At 40.2% G+C, this 15,872-nt stretch overlaps 1 pseudogene; it reads left to right on the forward strand.

Annotated features, from left to right (window-relative positions):
- The first annotated feature begins 344 nt into the window (after window positions 1–344).
- Window positions 345–1,093, forward strand: LOC116639231 (annotated as a pseudogene).
- The last annotated feature ends 14,779 nt before the right edge of the window (window positions 1,094–15,872 follow it).

A 15,872-nucleotide genomic window follows, 5' to 3' on the forward strand; every position in this document is an offset into this window, starting at 1 on the left:
GTCCTAACCCCTGGTACCAGGGTCTTTGAAGATGTAATTAAGTAGAGGATCTCAAGATTAACTGGGTGATCTGTATATCCAATGATAAGAGCCCTTATAAGAGGAGGAGAAAGGGGTACCTGGGTGGCTCAGTTGGTTAAGCATCTGATCTCAAGGGTCCTAGGATTGAGCCCCGCATCAGGCTCTCTGCTCAGTGGGGAGTCTGCTTCTCTCTCTCCTCCTCGCCCCCTCTCCGCGGCTCATGTGCACATGAGCACGCTCTCTCTCTCTCTCAAATAAATAAATAAAATATTTAAAAAGAATAAAAAGAGGCTCTCTCCCTGGGTGACGAGCAGCAGGATAACATGGAGTCCGGCAAGATGGCGCCTCCCAAGAACGCTCCGAGAGATGCCTTGGTGATGGCAAAAATCCTGAAGGATATGGGAATTACGGAGTATGAACCAAGGGTTATAAATCAAATGTTGGAATTTGCTTTCCAATGTGTGGCTACAATTCTGGATGATGCAAAAATTTATTCAAGCCATGCTAAGAAACCTAATGTTGGTGCAGATGATGTGAGACTGGCAATCCAGCGACCCGCTGATCAATCTTTTACTTCTCCTCCTCTGAGAGATTTTTTACTGGATATTGCAAGGCAGAAAAATCAAACCCCTTTACCACTGATTAAGCCATATGCAGGACCCAGACTGCCAACTGAAAGATACTACTTAACAGCTCCAAACTATAGGCTGAAGTCCTTAATTAAAAAGGGACCTAACCAAGGAAGAGTAGTACCACAGTTAAGTGTTGGTGCTGTTGGTAGCGACCTTCCACTCCTACTGCAGCAACCCGGCAAACGTCTGTCCCAAATAAAGTTGTACTTCCAGTGTCGGTGACAAGCCAAAGATTTACGGTGCAGATTCCACCTTCTCAGTCCACACCTGTCAAATCAGTTCCTGCAACAACTGCAGTTCAAAATGTTCTGATTAATCCTTCAATAATTGGACCAAAAACTATTCTTATTACCACCAACATGGTTTCATCACAGAACACGGCCAATGAATCGAACCCATTGAAGAGAAAACACGAAGATGATGATAATGATACTATGTAAGGAATACAATCAAGATGTATTTCAAACGTGTAGTTGGTTTGGAGCCCATTATACTGAACTAGAATATTCTCTATCTTCTCAAGTTTTATCTTAGAAAACTTAAATGTAGCTGCAGTATTTTTCACATTAGCTTAAATTGTTAATTTCTTTTTTTCTTAAAACAGGTATCTTAGGTAAGCATACCAATGTTTTTTCATTAGGCTTCAGGTAAAACAGTATTTGTTTCTGAATATTTTGATTAATGTTGAATTCTACCATGACAATTTTATATTTGGAAGCAGTTTTCTGCCATGTATCACTGACAGCAGCACTTAAGTTTCAGTTTCTACAGCCTGATCAGTGGACTAATCTTTAATAGCATAATTTCTAATCTACATTTAAATACTACTTTCTTTTATAAGGTAAAATAGTCACAATTTTTGTTTTCACCAACTTTTTTGACCACATCTCTAACTTTAGGAAGTATTTTTTGGAAAGGATGGATTTAAAGGGATTCTAAATTCATTTGGAGTGTATTTGTTTCTTGGTGTTCCCTAACCTCCCATGTCCTCAACCCCATTTCTAGATCCCATTCATTTTCTGTACTACCTCTTCCCCATAGGCTTAAGTTTCTCCCAATACTCATAGAAGGCCAAAACTCGAGTTTAAAAACATGTAATTCCTGATAATAGAGTGTCATTTTCCTGCTTTTAAAACCTGCTTTACATGCCTGAAAGTTTGCTTTGCTGTTTTTCTCTCCATACCAGAGCACTTGAGTTTTATCCATTGCCTTTCATGCTGAGCTCTACTCTGCTTTTAACATGTAGTTTGAGGTCAGTTACGGTTTATCTTGTATTTCAAGTCCATAGCGCCACAATATTTCACATTTCTACATTTAACAAAGATGCTGTAGCTTAAGATCTGCCTTGATAAGTATATTTACACTGGACCTAGGCAAAAACCACTGAAGAGCAAGTGTTTTTTTCCTTTCTACCACATACATATATGCTATGATCACTACTGCTTGAACCCTGCTGGATATCATATATGAGATGGGATCAGACTTGAAAATTCTGTAATGGTTTTCCTTCCTCTAGAAGGCCAACAACAAAAACAAGTCGGTATAATGTGACCTGCACGTATGTGTACTGTGCATAGGTTTCCCAGTAATGTTGCTAAACACTTTCCCGTTTTCCATTTATACACCTTTAAACATCTTGGTGGGAAAGATTGCAAAGCTTTCAAAAATATAAATAGCCTTGTTGTTTTTAAGTAAATTTGACATATTTAATATAGGAATTTTGCAGAATTTTCTAAAATAAATTTTCATATCATAATTTAGAACTTAGAGCCAAGGATCCTCAAAACTTATTACACAAGAAACTTTGTTAGGATGGTGCTTGATACACTGAAGAGAAAGAGTCCAGTGACAGAGAAGACATGTCTCATCACAGTTTGAGTGTTTTTGAATATTAGGAAAAAGGTAGTATCAAACTTATAAAAACAGATCTGATCATCATAGGAGAAAAATGTTCATTAGATAGCATAGGATATCATTACTTGAACGTTCTCAGGGAAGCAGCATGTCAAAAAGCCTAGGTTCTAGTCCTGGCTCCATCATTTACCAACTATGTGACCTTACTTCACCTCTGAGCCTAGTTCTCAGTAATAGGAAAATAACACCAACCCTGCCTACCTCACAGGGACGTTGTGAGGGTTTAATTGGCATATGTGAAAATTCCTTCAAAATTGTAAAATGGTTTATAACTCTAAGAAATTGTTAATGTATCTGTTCCAAGATTATTAATAAAAAATTGAACTAAAAAAAAAAAAAGAATAAAAAGAGGAGAAGAAAAACACAGACACAGGGGAGAAACCTTCTGAGAAGGCAGAGGCAGAGATGGGAGAGTGCCCACAGCCACAAGAGTCTGGGAGAGACGCATCAAACAGATTCTGCCTCAGAGCCTCCAAAAAGAACCAAGCCTGCCAACACCTTAATTTCAGTTTTCTGGCCCCCAGAACTATGAGAAAATAAATTGCTGTTGTTTAAGCCCCCCAGTTTATGGTAGGGAAGTAATACAGTAATGGATTAGTAAATTTTATTACAGAAAATATATATATATTTAAAAAGACCAGAAGATTGATGCATAAATATTAATTTATTACAGTAATGGATAATAGTGTAATAGCTTCTGTTTTCAAGTCTTTGCAAATTTGCCAATGATTTCATCAACATCGATCTTCATATATTCATGTTCAATACACGACATAATGAGATTTGTCCACCCAGTCTCAATCACAGTGGATTGAATCACACTTTTTATTTATTTTATTTTAGACTAGTTTCTTTCACATTAAGCCACAGATCTACAGGTAGTTAGAAAAAGTCTTAAACGCAAGAATAAGTTCGGTCAAGAATCATAAAAATCCTATTTCAGAATAAATTCTAGAAACCACAATACCATCCATGTCTTTGCTTTCCTTTCTAGCAGCTTTTCAATTTTTCTGTCAAAAAAACTTACACACAAATAAAAACTCCAAGTGGCCCCATTAGGGAGGCAGAGTGCTCTCACTGTTTACTTTGAATCTGCTCTTTAAACACAGGAATATCTAGTATCGAGGTGTGGAAGACATAAACCCAGAGCTCAAGCAATTCCAAAGCTCTACTATGAAAGGAGTGTGAGTAGCAGAGTCTGTCTGAGATGCAGGCTGTGTAACTGTGAATTCTCCAACTTAACTGCTGTGTAGAAAACATTTTTCATTAAAAGATACAGAATTTAAGTGTGCTAATTGGAAGCTTAATATGTATTATTAAAATTCAACAATAATTGCAGCAAATGCTTAGATCTTACACCAACCCCACATTGGGGGGAAGGACTAATTGATGGTCACTGACATGGTTTGAAATTGGTGAGCCATGGTGATAACAACGAGCAGTCCAACTGTTAGTTGAACTCTATTATTATTTACAAGTTCTCTGTAAAGAATGCACTCCCTGATTGCCTGTACCCATGAGGGACCTCTCCTTCTGTACTTCACTGTCATGAAGGACAAGAGAAAGAAGAGGGAACTTGTGTTCATTTCCTAGGGCTGCCATAACAAAGGATCACCAATTGGGTGGCTTATAACAATAAAAATGTACTCTCTCTCAGTTCTGAGACTCTGGGTCGATCCCCCTGTTCCATAACAAGCTTCTACCATCCTCGTCATTCCTTGACTTGCAACTGCATGACTCCAGTCTCTGCCTCTGTCCTCACATGTCCCACTGGGTATCTGTGCCTGGCCCAAATTTCCCTCTACTCAAAGGGACACCAGTCATACTGGACTAAAGACCCACCCTATGCCTTCATCCTAACTCAATTACATCTACAAAGATCCTATTTCCAACAGGGTTGCATCCATAGGTACCAGAGGTTAGGACTTCAACATATTTCTTTAGGGGACACAATTCAACCCATCACAGAAGATTACAATTTCTCAGTGCTTATTTACTGTACAACATCTTGAATATTTTTAGGGAAAGACCACTTGGGGTGGCTCCTCATTGACCCTACAGATGGCTCATTCGAGATGGTAACAGTTGGTAACAATAATTCCTTTAGTGGCAACCTACTCAAGGGGTTTTTATATATATATGTAAAAACCTTGAATTATTGATTTCTTCAAGCCATCTGCAAAAGTCAGAGAGTTTTGTCTCATTTATTAACATATTTGCTTTTCTCTGGAGGTTTTTCTTTTTTTTTTCTTATCTTAATAGAAATATTTCTAAAGTGCTTCAACCAGTCTGCCTTATAGCAGTCTTCTGTTTTTTTGCCACATATATTTACCCTCTTCCCTCTAAATTTTAATTTTAGATAATTTCTAGTCTTTTTAAATTACCAATAATATCTTTGTTCTTTTTTTTTTTTTTTTTTTTTTTACTTAATAAGACTTCCCCATATATCTTTAACTTCTCCATGAAGCCTTAGGTGATTAAATACTTTTCTTCCTATCCACCTTTTCAAAAGGTTGGGAAGCCACTTAGCCTAAATTATGAGATCCTGCAAAACTTTACCCTTCCTCCATATATAAAACATTTTGTTCTTTTATACTTTGCTTCCCGGAATTTCTTAAAAAATCTGAACATCCATATCTCTTTTCCCTCTTTTCTTAACATAGAAAGATTCTCTATACTGTGGTGAGTTCAGTATTGTATAGATATTTATGTCCATCAATTTTTCTTACTATTTCATCATTTTAGTCCCTACTTCCACAGCACTAAGAACTAGAGGGTCCACTAAGCCAGGGAGGAGGCAATCCCTTCCCAGTATGGCTGTGTGCCAAAAGACCTTTGACTTCATCATGTAATAAAAGTAATATTAATGTCATTTTATGTATGTGTAATTTATACCCTGACTACTGCTTAAAATATTTTGGGGGAGTTTATAGAGAAATTATATACTTAATAATCGTATTAATATTGAGACAAAAAAAAAAAAGAACTTTTTTAAGGTAGAGAAGTTTATCATGTGAAGCCCTACCTGAATGAATAACTTTGGACATTCACTTAATTTTAGAGAAGATGAAATGTTTCTCATGCTTGTATTATGTTTCAATGTCACCCCCAAATTGAGATGAACATATAAAGCTAATTGATTGAAGACATTTCTGGCAGGAACAATTGGATATAGCCCAGGGGTGAAGGTTTTTCGTGACCTAACATGGTACAGGGTCTGAGAAGAGGAAAACAGGAGTCTGGGTATCCACTGCGTAGACTCCTGGTGAACTGAGGGCCCTCAAGAGTAAAGACCAGGGTCAGGCAGGAAACAGGATTCACCCTAGATGATTCAAATATGGAGGTTTTAAAGGAGAGACTCTTCACAGAGTTAGGGGAAGGATTAAGGGAACAAACAACAGACAGTGGGGCCCAAAAGAGCAGCAACGGTTGGAAGTTTTTCAATCCTAAAACTGGAAGGGCAAGGATAGGAACTGGTGTTGAAGAAGCCCAGTGAGAGCTGGAGCTTTGGAAGAGAGACCAGGGCTGTGGGCATCGAAGGAATGGGCTCCCGAGAGAGACAGACTAATGAGGAATCGAGTCAGAAATACTCTGACCTCTCTCTCCTCCCACCGTCTGAATCTCTGCTAGCCCTTCTGTGGCTAGACTCAACTGGAAGGGTGAAGGAGCTCTAGGATTCCAGGATTCCATCCACAGTACCAGCCAGCCAGGGCAAAGAGCAGGACAAATAAGACTAGAGAGTAAATTTGAGGAGCCTGGGGAATGGAGTCCAGCCAGCACAACAGCACACTGAATGAGTTCGTTGGCAGAGACTAATTAGGCCCTAACTGGCTTCATTTTATTGGCTGTGTCAAGGCACCATTTGTATAATTTGTGTACAGGGATCATTTGGAACCCTTCACATCTGCAACTGAAGCCAAATAAAGTGGCATAATTTTGAGCCCCTCAAGTTTAACTTCAAACTGTGAAATTCACACAGCATTTGAGATTATTAAAAAACAGAAAATACACATGAGGACTTGACCCACATGGGAATCACTTTCAAAGTCACCGAGCCAGGCCAGAGGTGTGCATGTTCTCAACTCAACCATCGTTGTCAGTAATGGTTTCATCTGATCTAAATGTACCTTCTGATTATGCATTCCATAACTGAAAACCACATGAACATTCCCAGGCAATATTCAAAGTGTGCTGTCTCCTTTTACCTCACCAGACTCTCACAAAAGTGGTGGGAGGCCAGTATAACAAGAAAGCAGAGAACTATAAACCTCTGATACAAGGCAGACCCTTCCAATGTGTGACTTCATGCACTGTGCCCAAATCCCTGAGAGGACGTAAACTGCTCAAGGTTGCACAGTCAGTAATAGACAAAACCAAAATTAGAATGCAAGTCAGCCTACTCTCAAGTTCTTTCCATTACACCACCCCTCCTAAACATGAGTACATAGACAGAGATGCCATCCATCATATCAAAACTGACAAAGGAAGAGATAGAGCCCAGAGCAGAAGCCTTGCCCAGTGCAGTCTGTCATATACAGCATCCACACAAAACAACCACCACAAAAGGCTGGATGCGGCAAGAGCGGAGCCAGCCTGGAAGAAAAGCCAGGAGGGGCCACTTCCTCCATCATTACTGACCGTATTGGCTTTGGGTACCACATACACTGTGGCCACTGGGGTTATCTGTGACCTCAGACATGGTGTGTCCCAGGGTCTCTCTTTTGGAGAAAGCCATCTAGTTCACTCTGCTATGGTCCCAATGCAGTTCAAACAGGATGTAGGGAAATTTATGCTGCTGCGGTAAACTGTGAAGAAAATTGTGGTAATGACAATGCTGTGATGTGTTACATGAAAAAAAGAAACAAACAAAAAATAACGGGATTTTCCATGACAATGAAAAGTTAACAAGAGGATATGCAAAACTAGGACGAAAAACAGAGTTAATATGAAGACCTAAAAGCCAATAAAAACCAGAGAAGAGTGTGCACCCTAGTGTAAATATCATGCCCTTTAATACAACTACCAACTTCAAAATTGATTGTTATGGAAAGGCCAGTGTGGTGAACGACCATATTTTGTGCTTTAGAGACGTCTCATCTGGCAGTGAGAGGAGACCTTTGTCACTGTGCATATGAGATCTGATTAGGCTGACCCCGCAAACAAATGGTACATAGGAGGGTGGTTTGTAATGACACTGTTATTTCAAATAGATGGTCTCCATTTTTAGGAATTGCTTATTTTAAATTCTGGATGATTGGTGAAGAAACTTGGGTTGGTATTTTAAACAAAGAAGAAGTATTATCAAACACATTAAGAAGAATCTAGTTCCACTTTTCTTCTCAAGAGTAATCAATATTTTTAAACCATTTCTTTTTAATAGTCACTGGTGCCTCATGGGAAATGGAAGTATAGCCGAATGTTACAAATGTATCAATTTCACACATATGGCAGTTTCGTAAGTGGAATTTACCTAGAAATTGCTTTAAATGCACCAAAGAAAAGCTTTATTCACAGAGTAAAAGTCAAAGAATTAAAAGCCTGGAGATCTGAATCTTTTTTTTTTTTTAATCAAAATAGAACCTGGAAGGTGAAACCTAAACAGTGAGAGTGTTAATTATAAAGTTGTAAAGGAGTCTTGGAGGTTGAGGGGGCAACTTTTGACCCCTCTGTGAGCTAAGGAGGTACACTGCAGCAGCTGGAGGGGAGAAGTGAGGCTGGATGTTTGTAAATGCAATCAAAGGAAAGCACTACATACGCACAAAACACTAATTTTCATCAGTGGGTCCCCATGTGCTGTGTGAGTATGTGCAGACAATTATTATCGTCACTATATATAACTGCAGTCAGTGTGAGCTAGGAAAGAACAGCTGTCTCCCGTGAAACAATGTGCCTCTGAGGAGTCTCTAAGCAAGTCTCAAAGCAAGGAAAAGCAATCAAGACTGATTAAAAGGATAGCATTTAACAGCAGTCGAGGCAAAGCTAAAGGGGGAGAAGGAGGGAGAGACCATCACACCTAAAATCAGACTTGCTTCATCCATAGGTATTACTAAAGCCTATAATCATACTGATAGCTGTTTACAGTCATGATTACTTATTCTAATGAGGAAATTAAAAAGTTCTTTGTTATACCACGTATCTGGTTATGCAGGTATAAATCATGTCATGTTCCGAATACACAGAGTATGAGGTTCATCCTCATGCATTTGTATGAAGTACAAACACAGCAGGCGTTAAGAACTCAAATTATTGATACCCTCTCTAAAGTCATTGCCCTGGGAAGTTATAGACTTACTCCATGATGCTTCCCAAACCTCCTTGAACTCCTCTTTGGGGAGAGCTTATCAATCTTTCAGGAGTTTCTCTCTCTCTCTTATATGCACACAAGTATTTATACAGATACACAAATATACACACATACATGCACATGATAGCCAACTCATTACAAAGCAGTCATTCTATAATTTCTTTTGTGATTATTTTTTTTATCAAATGTGTATTATTCAAGTTTCTCATCATTACCTAATAGCATTTCACCCCTTTTAGTGTAACAATAAACCCCCTGATTTTCAGCTAGTATATAATACATCCCAAACAAACTTATCCATCTCCCGCACAGCTAGCTAGGGATGCTCACATAACCAGATTCTGGCCAATGGTGTATTGGTAGAGATAATGTGTGCCACTTTGGGGTTAGTACCTTAAAGGCAAGGGGTTTGCTCTCCCTTCTCCCATCCTCCTTCCGTGTTGGAGGGGGAGCCATCTTGGAATGGCCAGTGGGTATTCTAGGGATGGCAGATCAATAAGACAGAAGGAGCCTGGGCCCCTAGAGACTTTGCAGAGCAGAGTTGTGATACCAGCCCAGACTTCTCAATGAAAGAAAAATAAACTATCTTGTCTACGACATTGCTATTTTGGATCTGAGCCACTTAAACAGAAATCCCAACTAATAGAGTTATTTAAAAAAAAATTGAATCTATCCTCCCAGTAAAACAACTATATGTGTCAAAATGTTTCTGGGCAGGAGGGATGTTTAGACATTAAGCAGAGTCTAAGGCCCTCTCTTCCTTCTTCTCATCAATTAATATTCAAGGTCCTTCTTTTCTCCTGGGCTTCTCAGACATTGATTGACATCCTCTGGAAGTGGATACTGAGGAAAACAGTATCACAGATGGTAAGAGGAGTTTGGTGGCCTTTTTTTTTTTTTTTTTAATTTTGGAGATTCTATTTATTTGTTTACTTATTTGGGGACATCATGAAAACTAGGTTTAAGTCCTAGGTATGTTTTATTCATGGTGATGGTGGTGGTGGTGGTGTTTATACTTATTACTGTGGACACTAGAGAAAAGACTTTAAGAATACCTGTAAGAACAAGCTCTTTAAAGCCCTTTTAAAAGAGTGTTCTGCTGGGAGGGACTAAAAAGCACAAATGCCTGGGCCAAAAATGATCTTGGTGTATGCAGAGGTCAGCCAGAAGGCCATTGAAGACAGACGGGAATAAGCAAAGGAGAAAGATGGCAGGGGATAAGATCACTGCAGTGGGCAGGGGCCAGATCATGTAGGGGTTGTAAGCCATATCAAGTTGTTTGGATTTTGTTCTATGTGTGACAGAAAGCTGTGGATTCAGTTGGAAGTATACTGACTTACATATGAACGGTTCACTCTGTGGGAGTTATGAATCTGGAGCAGGGAGACCGTGGTGCCTCGGACTAGGGTGCTGGAGGGAGAAGTGGTAAGAATTGGCATTAGATTCATATATATTCTTAAAGTAGACCAATCAGGACTTGCTGATGGATTAGAAATGGCATATGAAGGAAAATAATCAGGACGGAGGGGAGAAAGATGGCGGAGGAGTAGGGGACCCTATTTCAACTGGTCCCCGGAATTGAGCTGGATATCTACCAGACCACTCTGAGCACCCACGAAACCAGCCTGAGATGTAAGAAGATCTGGATCTCTACAAACAGAATATTGCAGGAGGTTGGTTTCGAGGCAGGGAGCCCTGATTCCGTGTGCAGATATCGGAGGATAAACAGCAGCGGGAGGGAGCCTGGCCATGGGGATCCTACACCACCGGTGAGCGACAGCCTCTTGTGCTGCAGACGGGGCGCAGACTCGCAGATCGGTATCTGCGGGGAAAGGACTTTAGGGCAGCCCCTGGGTCGGAAACCCGGCAGCGGAGTTGCGCACGTGCAAACTGGGAGCGGCTGGTGGTTTTAGAAGCACAAAGGGCAGAGACGTTCCCCGACCTGGAGGCAGGACTGGGAGCGCTGCGGAGGGGCGCACAACCCAGGCCGCTGCAGTTTATAGCAGCACAGACAGAAACGGAGACAGTGTGGCCTGGAGAGCTCACTGAAGAACAGACTACCATCTCTCTGCTCTGAGGCAGAGGGTTGGAAACGGTCTCTTCTGCTCTGACTCGCAGAAGAGACGCGGAAAGCCACCAGGGAAAGGCGCCAGAGAACAAAAGCCCCAGAGACTGATTCCCGCTGAGCCCATCCCCCGCCACAGGGGCGCAGGGCGACTCCGCCCAAACAGGGTTGCCTGAGTAACAGCGCGGCAGGCCCCTCCTGCAGAAGACAGGCTGGGAAAACAAGAGGCCAGCAACCCTAAGGTCCCAAGAAAACAGGTGCATCTTGCTTGGGTTCTGGTCAATAATTTGGACTCTATACATTCCCTCAAACACCCATCAACAGAATGACTAGGAGGAGGAGCCCCCAAAATAGAAAAGACTCAGAGATTATGACTTCTGCTGCAGATTTACAAATGGATGCAGATATAACCAAGATGTCGGAGATGGAATTCAGGCTAGCAATTGTGAAGACAATGGCTAGAATGGAGAAATCAATTAATGGCAACATAGAGTCTCTAAGGGCAGAAATGAAAGGTGAATTGGCAGAACTTAAAAATGCTATCAATGAGATCCAATCCAATCTAGATAATCTAACAGCTAGGGTAACTGAGGCAGAAAAGCGAATAAGCGACCTGGAAGACAATATAATAGATAAAAAGAGAAAAGAGGAGGCCAGGGAAAAACAACTCAGAATCCATGAAAATAGAATCAGAGAAATAAGTGACACCATGAAGCATTCCAATGTCAGAATAATTGGAATCCCGGAAGAAGTGGAGAGAGAGAGAGGGCTAGATGTATTTGAGCAAATCGTAGCTGAGAACTTCCCTAATCTGGAGAATGAAACAAACATTCGAGTCCTAGAGACAGAGAGGACCCCTCCCAAAATCAAGGAAAACAGGCCAACACCCCGGCATGTAATAGTAAAACTTGCAAATCTTAGAACCAAGGAAACCATCTTAAGGGCAGTTAGGGGGAAGAGATTCCTTACGTACAGAGGGAGGAACATCAGAATAACGTCAGACCTATCCACAGAGACCTGGCAAGCCAGAAAGGCCTGGCAAGACATATTCAGGGTACTAAATGAGAAGAACATGCAGCCAAGAATACTTTATCCGGCAAGGCTTTCATTTAGAATGGATGGAGAGATGCAGAACTTCCACGACCGGCAGAAACTGAAAGAATATGTGACCACTAAGCCGGCCCTGCAAGAAATATTAAGGGGGGTTCTATAAAAGGAGAAAGACCCCAAGAGTCATATACAACAGAAATTTACAGGGACAATCTATAAAAACAATGTCTTCACAGGCAACATGATGACAATTAATTCATATCTTTCAATAATCACTCTCAACGTGAATGGCCTCAACGCTCCCATAAAATGGCACAGGGTTGCAGACTGGATAAAAAGACAGGACCCATCCATATGCTGCCTACAAGAGACTCATTTTGAACCTCAAGATACATCCAGACTGAAAGTGAAGGGATGGAGATCCATCTTCCATGCCAGCGGACCTCAAAAGAAAGCTGGGGTAGCAATTCTTATATCAGACAAATTAGATTTTAAACTAAAGTCTGTAATAAGAGACACAGAAGGACACTGTATCATTCTTAAAGGGTCTATCCAACAAGAAGATCTAACAATTGTAAATATCTATGCCCCCAACATGGAAGCAGCCATCTACATAAGCCAACTGTTAACCAAAATAAAGAGTCATATTGATAACAATACGTTAATTGTAGGAGACCTCAATACTCCACTCTCAGCAATGGACAGATCATCTAAGCAGAAAATCAACAAGGAAACAAGAGCTTTGAATGATACATTGGACCAGAGGGACCTCATAGATATTTACAGAACATTCCACCCTAAAACAACAGAATACTCATTCTTCTCGAGCACACATGGAACTTTCTCCAGAATAGACCACATACTGGGTCACAAATCAGGTCTCAACCGATACCAAAAGATTGAGATTATTCCCTGCATATTCTCAGACCACAATGCTTTAAAACTGGAACTCAATCACAAGAAAAAATTTGGCAGAAATTCAAACACTTGGAAGCTAAAGACCACTCTGCTCAAGAATGTTTGGGTCAACCAGGAAATCAAAGAAGAACTTAAACAATTCATGGAAATCAATGAGAATGAAAACACATCAGTCCAAAACCTATGGGATACTGCAAAGGCGGTCCTAAGGGGGAAATACATAGCCATCCAAGCCTCACTCAAAAAAATAGAAAAATCCGATTTCACCAACTAACTCTACACCTTAAAGAACTAGAGAAAAAGCAACAAACGACGCCTAAGCCATGCATTAGAAGAGAAATAATTAAAATTAGAGCAGAAATCAATGAATTAGAAACCAGAAACACAATAGATCAGATCAACGAAACTAGAAGTTGGTTCTTTGAAAGAATTAATAAGATCGATAAACCACTGGCCAGACTTATCCAAAAGAAAAGAGAAAGGACCCAAATTAATAAAATTATGAATGAAAGGGGAGAGATCACAACTAACACCAAGGAAATAGAAACAATTATTAGAAATTATTATCAACAACTATATGCCAATAAACTGAGCAATCTGGAAACCTATAAGCTGCCATGACTGAAACAGGAAGAAATTGACAACCTGAATAGGCCAATAACCAGTAACGAGATTGAAGCAGTGATCAAAAACCTCCCAAAAAACAAGAGTCCAGGGCCTGATGGATTCCCTGGGGAATTCTACCAAACATTCAAAGAAGAAATAATACCTATTCTACTGAAGCTGTTCCAAAAAATAGAAACAGAAGGAGAACTTCCAAACTCATTCTATGAGGCCAGCATTACCTTAATCCCCAAACCAGGCAAAGACCCCATCAGAAAGGAGAATTTCAGACTGATATCCCTGATGAATATGGATTCCAAAATCCTCAACAAAATCCTAGCTAATAGGATCCAACAATACATTAAAAGGATCATCCACCACGACCAAGTGGGATTTATCCCCAGGATGCAAGGGTGGTTCAACATTCGCAAATCAATCAATGTGATAGAACACATTAATAAGAGGAGGGAGAAGAACCATATGGTCCTCTCCATTGATGCAGAAAAAGCATTTGACAAAATACAACATCCTTTCCTGATTAAAACTCTTCAGAGTATAGGGATAGAGGGAACATTCCTCAAGTTCATAAAATCCATCTATGAAAAACCCACAGTGAATATCATCCTCAATGGGGAAAAGCTGAACGCCTTTCCCTTAAGATCAGGAACACGTCAAGGATGCCCACTCTCGCCACTGTTGTTCAACATAGTACTAGAAGTCCTAGCAACAGCAATCAGACAACAAAAAGAAATAAAAGGTATTCAAATGGGCAAAGAAGAAGTCAAACTCTCTCTTTTCACAGACGACATGATACTTTAGGTGGAAAACCAAAAAGACTCCACCCCCAACTTACTAGAACTCATCCAGCAATTCAGTAATGTGGCAGGATACAAAATCAATGCACAGAAATCCGTTGCTTTCTTATACACTAACAACGCAACTGTAGAAAGAGAAATTGAGAAATGATTCCATTTACAATAGCACCAAAAACCATAAGATACCTCGGAATAAACCTAACCAAAGAGGTAAAGGATCTATACTCTAGGAACTACAAAACACTCATGAAAGAAATTGAAGAAGACACAAAAAGATGGAAAAACATTCCATGCTCATGGATCGGAAGAATAAACATTGTTAAAATGTCTATGCTACCCAGAGTAATCTATACCTTCAATGCCATCCCGATCAAAATTCCAATGACATTTTTCAAAGTGCTGGAACAAACAATCCTAACATATGTATGGAATCAGAAAAGACCCCGAATCGCCAAGGAAATGTTGAAAAAGAAAAACAAAGCTGGGGGCATCACGTTGCCTGATTTCCAGCTATATTACAAAGCTGTGATCACCAAGACAGCATGGTACTGGCACAAAAACAGACATATAGACCAATGGAACAGAATAGAGAACCCAGATATGGACCCTCAACTCTACGGTCAAATAATCTTTGACAAAGCAGGAAAAAACATGCAATGGAAAAAAGACAGTCTCTTCAATAAATGGTGCTGGGAAAATTGGACAGCCACATGCAGAAGAATGAAACTCAACCATTCTCTAACACCATTCACAAAGATAAACTCAAAGTGGATGAAAGACCTCAATGTGAGACAGGAATCCATCAAAATCCTAGAGGAGAACATAGGCAGTAACCTCTTTGACATCGGCCACAGCAACTTCTTTCAAGATACATCTCCAAAAGCTAGTGAAACAAAAGCAAAAATGAACTTTTGGGACTTCATCAAGATAAGCTTCTGCATAGCAAAGGAAACAGTCAACAAAACAAAGAGGCAATCCACAGAATGGGAGAAGATATTTGCAAATGACACTATAGATAAAGGGCTGGTATCCAAGATCTATAAAGAACTTCTCAAACTCAACACCCAAAAAACAAATAATCAAGTCAAAAAGTGGGCAGAAGACATGAAAAGACACTTCTCTGAAGAAGACATACAAATGGCTAACAGACACATGAAAAAATGTTCATCATCATTAGCCATCAGGGAAATCCAAATCAAAACCACATTGAGATACCACCTTACACCAGTTAGAATGGCAAAAATGGACAGGGAAAGAAACAACAAATGTTGGAGAGGTTGTGGAGAAAGGGGAACCCTCTTACACTGTTGGTGGGAATGCAAGTTGGTACAGCCACTTTGGAAAACAGTGTGGAGGTTCCTCAAAAATTTAAAAATAGAGCTACCCTATGACCCAGCAATTGCACTCCTGGGTATTTACCCCAAAGACACAGATGTAGTGAAAAGAAGGGCCATATGCACCCCAATGTTCATAGCAGCAATGTCCGCAATAGCCAAACTGTGGAAAGAGCCGAGATGCCCTTCAACAGACGAATGGATAAAGAAGATGGG

This window comes from Phoca vitulina, unplaced genomic scaffold (genome assembly GCF_004348235.1).
Source record: "Phoca vitulina isolate PV1807 unplaced genomic scaffold, GSC_HSeal_1.0 scaffold17, whole genome shotgun sequence".
Classification (NCBI taxonomy): Eukaryota; Metazoa; Chordata; class Mammalia; order Carnivora; family Phocidae; genus Phoca; species Phoca vitulina.